Source organism: Dasypus novemcinctus, unplaced genomic scaffold (genome assembly GCF_030445035.2).
Source record: "Dasypus novemcinctus isolate mDasNov1 unplaced genomic scaffold, mDasNov1.1.hap2 scaffold_373, whole genome shotgun sequence".
In the NCBI taxonomy this organism is placed as follows: domain Eukaryota; kingdom Metazoa; phylum Chordata; class Mammalia; order Cingulata; family Dasypodidae; genus Dasypus; species Dasypus novemcinctus.
This window is the reverse complement of record NW_026688337.1, coordinates 72,460-85,587: the sequence shown is the minus strand read 5'-3', so window position 1 is coordinate 85,587 and position 13,128 is coordinate 72,460. Positions and strand designations below refer to the sequence as shown.

The window sequence follows — 13,128 nt, the reverse complement described above, 5'->3', positions numbered from 1 at the left end:
TTCCTGTGTACTTCGAGAAACTACAATAATTCTATCCAATTTCACTATTTTTATCATATTGGGTCCTAGAATCATGACCTGTTAGTTGAAAAGGAATCAGTAACCATCTGCTTACAATGAGACTCCCCACTCTACCCCACCCAGGGCACCTTCTACTCCACTTTGCCGTGCTGCAATCTTAGCTTCAGTCTATTACATAGAAGAATATTTATCTCAAAGAGGTGGAGTGGACATAACCACCCCAGGGTCCACAGGATGGAGAAATAGAGGATGGATTGAGTGGACTTACTGATATTCTACTGTGCAACTACTGTGATTAGTAATGGAAGAAATTGTAGCACCGATGTGGAGAAAGTGGCCATGGTAGCTGCTGAGGGAGGGAGAGGGAAGAAGAAATGTGACGTGGGGGCATTTTCAGTACTTGGAGTTGTCCTGGGTGGTGCTGCAGGGACGGATGCTGGGCATGGCCCACTGGGTGGACTGGGGGAGAGTGTAAATTACAATGTAAACCACTGTACATGTGGTGCAGTAGTGCTCCAAAATGTATTCACCAAATGCAATGAATGTGCTATGATGATGAAAGAGGTTGTTGAGGTGGGAGGAGTGGGGTAAGGGGGGTGGGGGTATAAGGGGATCTAATTTTTTTTAATGTAACATTAAAAAAAAAAATAGAGAAAATTCTAAAAATTAAAAAAAAGAAACACCGGAGAGGCCAGCAGTCCTTCCTGGGAGGCGTCCCCAGTCCTGACCAAGGGGATCCGCGTGGCCGCCAGGCGCGGGCCAGGTCTGAGGGTGGGGGGACGCTCGGCCCCTGGAGGGGGCAGGTAGGGGTCCCACCGGATTCCGCGCTGTACCAGAGCGTGGAGGGGCCTGGAGTGACAGAGGGTCCCCGTGGAGCGGCGGCGGGGGCGGGGCTCCTGGCAGGGGCGTGACCGAGCCAGCCCCGCCCCTGCCGCTCGGCCCCGCCCCCGGCCGCTCAGGCCCCGCCCCGCTCGCGGCGCGGTGGCGCCCCCTCTCGGAGCTCTGGTGTCCGGCGCCGACCGCGCTCACCTGGTGCTCGTTCCCGGCGGAGACGCCGCGCGGCCCCACGCGTGCGGGGAGGGGCGTGTTATCTGGCTCGCGGCGCAGGCGGGTGGGCGGCGAACGTCGAGACCAGGCCCCTGAGGGGAGCACGCGCGCGGTCCCGCACCTCGGACGCCCGCCTGCGCCCGCCTGCGCCCGGCTCCGCGGCCCAGGGCGTCTGCGAACCCAGCCTGGCGGCGGGAGGGGCAGGCGGGCAGCGCGGGTGGCCCTGGGGGCGCGCGCGGGGCGCGGAAAAGGGGCGAGCGGCCCTCCCCGCGCTGCCCGAGGAGCCCCCGCACGCGCCGCCGGGGAAGCTCCTGCTCCTTGCGGGGCGCGGGGGCGCCCGGGGTTCCGCAGTGCTGTGCGTGGCGCCGCCGCCCGTCCTGCGCCCCCCTACCCGGTTTGGGGCCAAGGCGGGGTGCAGGGCTGCCCTTGGGGGCGGCCCGTGGGTGGCGGGCCCTCAGGGCATGGTTCAGTCTTTGGCATTTTTCCAGGCACGTAACTGTTTATTCTGTGAAAATTGATTTAATGAAATCACATAGTAAAAGCAGCAAACCTACTTTGGATGTACCCTAACCTTTTGTTACCCAAGCACCAGTTGATAGGCATTTGTGTTTTTTTCCAGTTTTGGCTGATTTGATTTGTCTTGGATAGATTTCTCGGAGTGGAATTAGGAGCGATTATGGTAAGTTTATATTTTTAAGAAACTGACACAATGTTTCCCAAAGTGGCAGCACCATTTGGCATTCTCACCAGAAATGTATGAGGGCTCTAGGTTTTCCTCAACTTCTTTAACAGTTGGTATTATCTTTTTTGATTTTAGCCATTTTAGTATGTCTATATGATAACTCATAGCAGATTTTAATTTGTATTTTCCTAGTGATGTAAAGAATTGAATGTTGCTTCTTTGGTGAGAGTGTATTTACATATTTTCCCATTTTTAAGTGCTGTTTGTCATTTTTTTAAAAAAAATCAATTTTATTGATACATATCAACAAAGCCTACTTTTCATCCAAAGTACACGATCATTGTTGTTTTTTTTTAACAATCATTGTTATTTAGCAGATAGTTGTGCATTCATCACCTTAATCATTGTTAAAGCATTTTCACTATTATAATAATAAAAATCCATCACCTCTCCTCTGTGTTTCCCCTGATAGTTCATAGCTCCCATTTTTGGCTATTGCACAAATACTTTTTTTTTTCCCCTTCTATAAATTGATTTGTATTTACATTTTATATAAGTGGAATCATACAGTATGTTATACAATATATTTAGTTGATAGTAAAGCAGTCTTACAGTATTTGTCCTTTTGTGTCTGGCTTGCTTCACTCAACATAATGTCCTCCAGGTTCATCCATGTTGTCAAATGTTTTATGACTTCATTTCCTCTTACAGCTGCATAATATTCCATCATGGGAATGTATCACACTTTATCCATTCATCAGTTAATGGACACCTGGGTTGTTTCCAGCTTTTGGCAATCGTAAGTAGCACCACTTGTGAACACAGTTGTGCAGATGTCTATTTGTATCACTGCTTTCAGCTCTTCTGTATGTATACCTCATAGTGATATTGCTGGGTCACTGGCAAATCTATATTCAACTTCCTTAGGAACTGCCCAGCAGTCCTCCCTCCACAGTGGCTGCACCATTCTACATTCCCACCAACAGTGAATAAGTGTTCCTGTCTCTCCACATCCTCTCCAACATTTGTAGGTCTCTGACTTTTTAATAGTGGCCATTCTGAAAGGTGTGAAATGATATCTCATTATACTTATGATTTGCATTTCTCTAATCATTACTCATGTTGAAATTTTTTTCATGTGTTTTCTTGCCATTTGTATTTCTTCTTTGGACAAATGTATATTCATGTCTTGCCCATTTTTTAATTGAGTCATTTGCTTTTTTATTATTGAGTTGTAACATCTTTTTATATATCATGGATATTAAACCCTTATAGGACATATGATCTCCAAGTATTTCCTTCTGCTGAGGCAGCTGCCTTTTCACCCTTTTGACAAAGTCCTTTGAGGTGCACAGGTGTTTAATTCTGAGGAGGTCCCATTTATCTATTTTTTCTTTTGTTCTGTGTGCTTTGGGTATAAGCACCATGTCGCACAAGGTCTTTAAGATGTTTCCTTACATTTTCTTCAAGTAGTTTTTATGGTCCTTACTTTTATATTTAGGTCTCTGATCCATTTTGAGTTGATTCTTGTATTGGATATGGGATAGGGGTCCTGTTTCATTCTTTTGGTTGTAGATATCCAGTTCTTCCAGCACCGTTTATTGAAGAGACTTTTTCCTGTTAACATGAACTTGGTAGGTGTGTCAAAACTAGTTGACTGTAGAGGTGAGGGTTTATTTCTGGACTCTAACTTCTATTCCACTGATCGATGAGTCTCTCTTTATGCCAGTGCCATGCTGTTTTGACCACTGTGGTTTTGTAATATGTTTCAGGGTCTGGCAGTGAAATCCCTCCCATCTTGCTCTTCTTTTTTAGAATGCTTTTGGCTATTCAGGTGCACATTCCCTTCCAAATGAATTTGGTAATTGCCTTTTCTATTTCTGTAAAGTAGGCTGTTGGAATTTTGACTGGTATTCCATTGAGTCTGTAAATCAGTTTAGGTTGGGTTGACATCTTCACGATATTTAGTCTTTCAGGATGTGAACACGGAATGTTATTTCATTTGTTTAGGTCATTTTAAATTTCTTTTACCACTGGTTTGTAGTTTTTCCCCATACAGGCCCTGTACTTCTTTGCTTAAACTGATACCTACATATTTGATGTTGTTGCTATTGTAAATAGAATTTTCCCCCTGATTTTTCCTCAGATTGTGCAGTACTAGTGTACAAAAACACTGATTTCTGCATGTTGATCTTGTATTCTGTGCTTTGCTGAACTCATTTATTAGCTCCAATAGCTTTGTTTTAGACTTTTTAGAAATTTCTAAATATAGGATCATGTCATCTGCAAATAGTGTAAGTTTTACTTCCTCTTTTCCTATCTGGATGCCTTCAATTTTTTTTCCCTCCCTAATTGCTCTAGCTAGAACTTCTAGTACAATGTTGAATAACAATGGTGATAGCAGGCATCCTTGTCTTATTCCTGATCTTAGATGGAAAGCTTTCAACATTTCCCCACTGAGCACAGTATGGGTTTTTCATATACGCCTTTTATCATACTGTAGACATTTCCTTCTTTCTTATCTTTTGCAGTGGTTTTTTTTAATCAAGAAAGAATGCTGGATTTTGTCAAATGCCTTTTCTGTGTTGATTGTGATGAATGTGTGTTTTTTTCCCCTTCAACTTGTTAATGTGGTGTATTACATTGATTGATTTTCTTATGTTGAGCTACCTTTGCATACCAGGAATAAATCCCACTTGGTCTTGATGTTGGTGTATAAGTCTTTGATAATGCTGCTGGATTCAATTTACCAATATTTTGTTGACAATTTTTGCATCTCTATGTTGATTAGAGAGATTGTTCTGTACTGTTCTTTCCTTGTAGTGTCTTTATCTGGCTTTGGTATTAGGGTGATTTTGGCTTCATAAAAAGTGTTGGATAATTTTCCCTCTTCATCCTTTTGTAAGAGTTTAAACAGGATTGGTGTTAATTATTTTCAAAATGCTTGGTAGAATTCATCTCTGAAGTCATCTGGTCCTGAGTTTTTCTTTTTCGGGAGATTTTTGATGATGGAGTCAGTCTTTTTAAATGCGATTGGTTTCTTAAGTTCTTATATTTCTTATAGTTCTTGTATTTCAGTGTAGGTTGTGCATTTCTAGGAATTTGCCCATTTCTAGGTTGTCTAGATTGTTCCTCATAATATCCTCTTTTGATTCTTTTCATTTCTGTGGGGTTAGTCATTAGTTCCTTCATTTCATTTCTGATTGTGTTTATTTGCTTCTTTTTTTTCTCCTTTGTTACTCTTGCTAGTGATTTGTCAATTTTACTGATCTTCTCAAAGAACCACTTTTGGTTTTAATTTTCTCTTATTTTTCTGTTGTTGATCTCAATTTCATTTATTTCTGCTATAATCTTTATTATTTCTTTCCTTCTGCTTGCTTTGAGGATTGGTTTGCTGTCCTTTTTTCTAATTTCTCTAGGTGTTCAGTTAAGTCTTTGAGTTTAGCTCTTTCTTCTTTTTTAATATAGGCATTTCCGTAAATTTTGGTAATTTGTATTCTCGTTTTCATTTGTCTCAATACATTCACTGATTTCACTTGCAATTTCTTCTTTGACCCACCGCAAATTTACCTTTTTCCTGTCTATTATTGATGTTCAGTTTCATTCCATTATGACCTAAGAAGGTGCTTTGTATAATTTCAATCATTTTATATTTATTGATGCACTACATCATGCCCTGAACGTGGTGTATGCTGGTGAAGGATCCATGGGCCCATGAGAAGAATATATAACCCACTGCATTTGGATGCAGCATTCTGTGTGTCTGTTAGGTCCAACTCGTTTATTATTTTTTAAGTTCTCTGTTTCTTTGTTGATCTTCTGTCTAGTTTTTCTATTTCATGATGTGAGTGGTGTGTTAAGAGACTCCAGTGATTATTGTACAGAAGTCTGTTTCTCCCTTCAATTTTGCCAGTTTGTCTTTTGTATTATGGGGTACCCTGGTTAGGTGCATAAATACATCTTCCTAGTGAATTGTCCTTTTTATTATTATATAATGGCCTTCTCTGTCTCATAGCTTTTTTTCACTTAAAGTCTGTTTCGTCCAATATAGTATAGTTATCCCTGCTCTTTTTTGGTTAACTATTTGCATGGAGTATCTTTTTCCAACCTTTTACTTTCAGCTGGTTTGTATCCCTGAGTCTAAGGTAGGTCTCTTGTAAGCAGCATATGGATGGCTCATGTGTTTATTATCCATTCTCTCAATCTATAATTTTAGCTTGCCTGACTCTCCAAATAGCCTCCTTCCATCTGGATTCCTCAGAAAGGAGAGTGATGGACTCAGTGGGTCCCATGTTTTAAAAAAACATTTTTTTTTAATGTATTGAAGTATATCACTCATACATAAATATACATAAACAGTAAGTATATAATAATAGTTGTGAATTTACAAAGCAAACATATATAGTATCATACAGGACTCTTGTACCTCACCCTTCCACCAATACCTTGAATTGTTGTTAAGCATTTTAAACTTATGATTAAAGAGAATTGTCAAAATGCTGCTACTAACCAAGTATTTTTCCCCCAACCCACCCTAGTATTATCTTTTATCATTTATATATGAACATTCATAAACAATAAGTATGGTAAAAATTGTGAAGTTACAAAGCAGATATGTGTAACATCATACAGGGATCCCATACATCAACCTTCCACCAACACCTTCCATTTTCATGAGACGTTTGTTACAATTATGAAAGATTATTGTCAAAATCTTATAGTCTTATCTTACATTCCCTATTATTTTTTAAGTATATTTTTATGGCAGAAGTTGTAAACTTATAAAACAATCATGCATGAGTGCAGAATTCCCAAACAACACCCCTCTATCTGAACGTTTGTTGTAGACAGGATAGTATCTGATTGTTACCATGTCCATAGTGTACATTTGGCACACATTTTCCATACTGCCCCATTATCAACACAGTACATCTTTGGCATAGATGCAAGAATATATTATTACTGCTAACCACAGTCTATAGGTCACTCCAGTTGTATTTTTTCAGGGCTTCTCCACATTCCCAACACCTTGCAGTAGTAATATACATTTGCTCTAGCTCACAAAGGACACTCTTGCATCCGTACCATCAAACACAATTCTCATACACCTCCTTGTTTACTGTGCTATTCAGTTCCTAGATTATTCCCAAGCATTCTGTTATTTGGCATTTCATATCTAGACTACCATTTTCAGCCACATTCCCATTTATAAACTAGCTTTTACTCACTGTGTGTTACCATCCACGCTATACATTTCCACACTTTTACAGGAAAGCTAATTAAAACTTCTACATACATTAACCATCATCAGTCCATCTCAGTCCTCCTCTTATCTCCTTAAAGAATCCACCACCTACCTCCAAGTCCTGAATATACTTTCCTACAATTTCTTGTAGAAATGTTAGGGTTCTTGCTTTTATTTTTAAGTTTTTTGATTCATTTTGAGTTAATTTTTTTTTAAATTTATTTTTATTTATTTAATTCCCCTCCCCTCCCCCGGTTGTCTGTTTTCTGTGTCTTTTTGCTGCGTCTTGTTTCTTTGTCCGCTTCTGTTGTAGTCAGTGGCTCGGGAAGTGTGGGCGACGCCATTCCTCAGCATGCTGCTCCCTCCTTCGTGCTGGGCCTTCGTGCTGGGCTCGGCTCTCCATACCGGTGCACTCCTTGCGCGTGGGGCTGCCCTACGTGGGGGACACCCCTGCGTGGCAGGGCACTCCTTGCGCGCATCAGCACTGCGCATGGGCCAGCTCCACACGGGTCAAGGAGGCCCGGGGCTTGAACCTTGGACCTCCCATGTGGTAGACGGACACCCTAACCACTGGGCCAAAGTCCGTTTCCCTTGAGTTAATTTTTAGATAAGCTGTGAGATAGGGGTCCTCTTTCCTTTTTTTGGCTATGGATATCCAGTTCTTTCAACACCATTTATTGAATGGACTGTTCTGCTTGAGCTGTGTGGGTTTGTCAGGCTAGTCAAAAATCTCTTGACCATACATGCAAAGGTCTGTTTCTGAACCATCAAATTTATTCCATTGGTCTACATGTCTGTCTTTATGCCAGTACCATGCTTTTTTTTTTTTTTTATCACTATAACTAGGTAAAATAATTTAAAGTCTGGAAATGAGTGTTTATTTTACCTTTTTAAGATGTTTCTGGCTATTCAGGACCCCTTACACTTCCAAATAAATTCGATAATTGTGTTTTCAATTTTTAAAAGAAATGCTAGTGGATTTTTATCAGGATTGCATTGAATCTGTATATCAATCTGAGTAGACTTGACATCTTAATGATATTTAGTCTTCCAGTACCTGAGCATGGAATATTCTTTCAGTTATTTAGGCCTTTTTTTGATATTTTTTAACATTGAGTTGCAGTTTTCTGAATACAAGTGCTTTACATCATTGGTTAAGTTTATTCCTGACTATTTGAGTTTCATCTGTCATATTTTATTTCCACCACTCTTTTGATACTTTTAGTTACTTTTATTGATATAATCTTTTTTAGACTGTCTTCCAGGCCCCTCTCTCCTGTCTTTTCTTTTCAGACTCTAACACACCCTTTAGTATTTCCTGAAAATCTGGTCTCTTGCTTAGAAATTCTTTCAGTTTCTGTTTACCTGTGAATATTCTAATCTCATTTTTGAAAGGCAGTCTTGCTGGATATAAGATTCTTGGCTGGAAGATTTTGTCTTGTAGTATCTTAAATATATAAGACCACTGTGGTGGTCTTATATAGTGGACGAATTAAGTCCTTATTTGAAACATCTAGACTTTCTAGATGTTTAGAAGTGCACAAAGTATGTTAAAAGTAGAGGTAGTGAAATAACATTGTAGATATTGTTTTGTTAAATTTCATATGAAAGATCTTTTGGAAATGGAGTGGTTACAGCACCTCCACAGCAGTTACATACTATGTGCTGTTTCAGGGAGGAGGGGGAAGGAAGTGCCAAGTGCTCTAAGGCAGTAAGTCTGTAGTTAGATAAGATAAACCATCATCTGTGTTCTGTGCATTTTCTTTTACTTTTCTGTGTAAATAGTGTATATAATGTACAAACTAGTCCTAATGTTATATCATCTAGTCTTTCTAGATGTTAAAGAGGTTGCCAGTGTATTACAGAAGTAGAGTTAGTAAACTAATGCATTTTGTACTTTTTTTTTTTTGTTAAAATTCATAGGGAAGACTGTTGAAAACGACAGAATTAAATTTGTGAAAGCAAAATTGTTCAAAAAAAAAAATCCCCTCTAAGCATTGCAAATGCAAACCACTAAGTTGATAGAGGTCAGAAGGGGAAGGATTATAGGCCGGAATGTTCTTTTAAGAAGACATTTTTGGGTTATATCCTTTATTATGTGTGCGGTTTATTCAGTGCTACTGTGTGTATTGTGGACAAGCTTAAGTCCTTGCTTGAAACAGCTAGTCTTTCTAGATGTTTAGAAGTAAACAACATGTTAAAGTAGAAAGTGTAAAACAATACTTCAGATATGTTTTCTGTTAATATGTAGGAATGACTATTTGGGGAATGGGATTGTTAAACTAGATGTCTTGGAGCAGGATGCTGATGGGGTGGTGGTGGGGGCAGGGAAGGAAGTGCCCAGGGAAGGTTCTTTGCCTGTGAGTTGTGAGACAAGTTCAGATTGTCTGACCATTGTTCTCTAGGCATTTTAGTTATTACTGTGTATTACAGGACAAGACCTAATGTCCAAAGTATGTAAAAAATAGAGGTAGTAAAATAATCCCTATATAAAGGTTCTTGTGTTAGTTTTAGGATGTACTGTCTTCTGGGAGTGACCTCTGTCCATCCACCTTGAAATGGTGGGTGAGGAAGATGAGGAAGGGCAAAGGGAAGGGCTCCTTGGTAGTACTCTATATCTAGAAGACAGTTGTAGATTATAACCATAGTTCTATAAGTACATTTTTTGGTAAAAATACCTGTGTTAATTGCAGATATGGTTCATACTTTACTTCACATCTAAGCTTTTTAGATATCTTGAGGTGACAATGTATGATAAAATGTAGAGCTAGTGAATTAATGAATTTATAAATATCTTTTTTTTTTTTTTTTTAGTTAATAGAAGCATTTTTGACGTGGAATTGTTAAACCACCTCTGAGCAGTATGCACCAGGACTTGTTCATTAAATTGGCTGCAGAAGGGCAGGGGGAGGGGTATATGCAGATGTGTTCATATTTCCATTTGAAGCTAACAGTGTGTGAGCATCTCTTGGCTATACCATAGGAAAACATTGTTAATTTAATAGAAACATATGTTCTTGCTAATAATTCAATATAGATCTGATAATGAATTTTCTTAGAAGCATTATACTTATTGTACTCTTGCTTTTGTCTCACTTTAACTTGAGCATTATTAAGGGAGCACAGTATTTGTAATTCTGCCAGTATCTATAGAGGCCTGTTGATATTTTTGTCCCCAAGAAAGGAATACATTTTTTTCCCGCTGAGATGGTGTCATATATTCTTGGTCATCACAATATCTCATGGCTTTGGGGCTGTGAGTTGGTAAATATTCATGATGTGTGATAAAGCATGATACATTCTGTGAGATCTTGACTAGATAAAAATGTATGCTCCGTTGTGTCTATACACACACAGGACCTAAAGGTTATGTCAAACTAAACTGCTTGTGATTCTGGATGACTTTTGTGTTCTTTGCTTCTTGTGCTTTTCAGTTTTCTATATTGCACAATTAAAAGTTTGAAAAAAAATAAATGTTACTTTAAAAACCTTAAAAAAATAAAATAAAATAAAATAAAATAAAATAAAAAATGAGAGAGGAGATATCACCACTGATTCCACAGGAAAAATATATTATAAGACGATACTTTGAAAAAATATATGCCAACAAGATGGCTAAATTAAATGAAATGGACACACTTCTAGAAACAAATAAGCAACCTACATTGACCAAAGAATAAATTGATGAACTCAATGTACCAATCACAAGTAACAATATTGAATTAGTCTTCAAAAACCTTCCAACCAGGAAAAGCCCAGGATCAGATGGCTTCACAGTTGAATTCTATCAAGCATTCCAGAAAGAACTAATAGCAATCCTACTTAAAGTCTTCCCAAAAATACATGTGGAGGGAACATTGTCTATCTAAGTCATTTTATGATAACATAACCTGAATACCCAAACTACTTAAAGATGTCACCAGAAAAGAAACCACTGACCAAACTCTTTAATGAACTGCATGCTAAAATCCTCAACAAAATATGTGCAAAACATACTCAGCAGCAGATCAAATCAATTTTAGACTGTGATCAACTGGGTTTCATCTGTGGTATGAAAGGATGTGTCAATATAAAAAAATAATTAATACACTACATTAGCAGATCAAAAGAAAAAAATCACATGATCATTTATATTGATGCAGAAAAAGCATTTGACAAAAATACAGCATCTTTTTTTTAATAAAAACACTTCAAAAGATAGGAATAGAAAAAAAAATTCTCACCACGATTAAAGGCATTTATGAAAATCCCACAGCAGACAGGCAGGTCAACATAAGTGCACCCACATTATCTCTCCTACAAAGAAAATAGCTTGTGGGGATAAAATCGTGCCTGAGTGAGGTGTTTTGGGGAACCCACAAAGCAGGAGGCTTCTGGACATCAATCTGGAGAGTGTGTGATGAAAAAAGTGTCAAGGTAAAACCACAGGTTTCTGGTGCTTGTGGAGCTGTGAGAAGGCAAATCCCACCCTTAGGGCAGGAAGCTGCAGCATTCTGTAAACCCTCATGCCCCCAACCCGGTGCTCCTTGAACCCCACCAGCCTCAGAAAAACTACAAGATTTGGAGGGTTCTGATGTAGGGTGCTGAGGGGTCTGATGAATGTGGGTTCAAATGTATGGACCCCACTTTTTGAGCATACCAGTTAGCTTGAGGCAAAACTAGGAATAGGTGAGAGGTGAATCTGCTAAGGCAGACTGATTTACCTAAATTCCCTGGGATAGGGAAAATTGGTCTAGGAGAATGTGAAGTCAGGCAATTAACTAATCCTGTGCCACACACTTAATGGAGGGGGACAGTAGGAAGTGCTTGGCAGGCTTCCAAGAGCATATTTAGGGTTCCTGGCAAGATATGGGTGCTCTTTCTCAAAAAGACTGAGAGTCATTATGTTCTGTGGTGGGTTGGTTCACCAGAGTCCCATTTGAATCTGGAAGGATAGCTCCTATATGGGCTTCCTGCTAAAATCAGCAGGAAATCAGCACTGAATCTTATTGAGCTTCTGAAGAAAAGGCCAAGTTCTTAACGTTGCACTGGGATTGCAAACCCTCTAAGGAATGAGTCAGGAGACACTGTGTCTTGGGCAGGTAGAGGAAGTATGCATGCTCAGAGCTGTGGGGAGAGGAAACAGCTGGTGCAGCAAGGAATCACCTATAGGCAGCCAGGGGAGGGGGTTTGTGCTGGAGGCTGAAGCTCTGTGGGAGGAAGGCTGCTATTCTGCTGACAGTGATAATGTCCTCCATCTCCTACCTGCAGCTTGGTGATGGTGAGAGTGAAATCTGTTCCAGAACCTCTGCCACTGAATCGAACAGGGACTCCAGATGCTTGGGCTGATGCGTAATAGATGAGCAATTTAGGAGCCTGACCTGGTTTCTGCTGGTACCAGTCTGCTTCTGCAAAGACTGCCTGCACTTGCAGCTGATGGTGATGGTGTCTCCTGGAGACACAGCCATGGAGGCTGGAGACTGGATCCTCTCAATATCACCACTGGACCCCGCATCAGAATGAACAATGACACACATTCCTACCACTTTATCAGAGACAGATTAAATGCATCATTTAATATGTGCTTTCTAATGCTTTCCAATTAAATAATTAAATAACAGCACATAAATCGGTCATTTTGAAAACAGGCATTATGGTCCTTCCATCTTAAAATCATTTCTCAATTCTTCAAAGATATTGTTCTGAAGATATTGGGGCACTTTTAAATTTCTCACCAGAAATCAGAGGAGCAAGGACATGAGGACCTGCATCTTTGAGATCATCTTGCTCCTCTGACTACACAATACTGCTCAGTTCATATTGCAAAGTGCTCATTTATAGAATCTGAGCGGCTGACCTGGGGCTGGGGGAGCTTATGCAAAGCAATCAGTGAACGTGGAGAAAATGCATGGGCTGTGAGTGGTGAACTATGCAGTGGAAATAAGAGTTAAAAATATCATCACAGAGAGTCTAATTTTGTGACAACGCAGAAGCTTTAATACAAACTTAGAATCCCTAAAACTACAAATGGTATCAGATCTAATGAAGAGATTTTACTTTAAGTAAAAATATATTCAGGCTGGTGGGCTTCCTGATGTCAACCTGTGCCCCCTCTTCACCTCCTCCTGGTCTCTGCTGGCTGCATCTTCAACGT

General features: G+C 39.8%; 1 long non-coding RNA gene across 1 annotated transcript; it reads left to right on the top strand.

Moving 5' to 3' along the window:
• Nucleotides 1-1,571: 1,571 nt before the first annotated feature.
• Nucleotides 1,572-12,590, top strand: LOC131277752 (uncharacterized). Its single transcript, XR_009184866.2, has 3 exons — nucleotides 1,572-1,747; nucleotides 2,462-2,549; nucleotides 12,246-12,590. It is a non-coding gene; the product is annotated as an uncharacterized lncRNA (long non-coding RNA).
• Nucleotides 12,591-13,128: the final 538 nt, after the last annotated feature.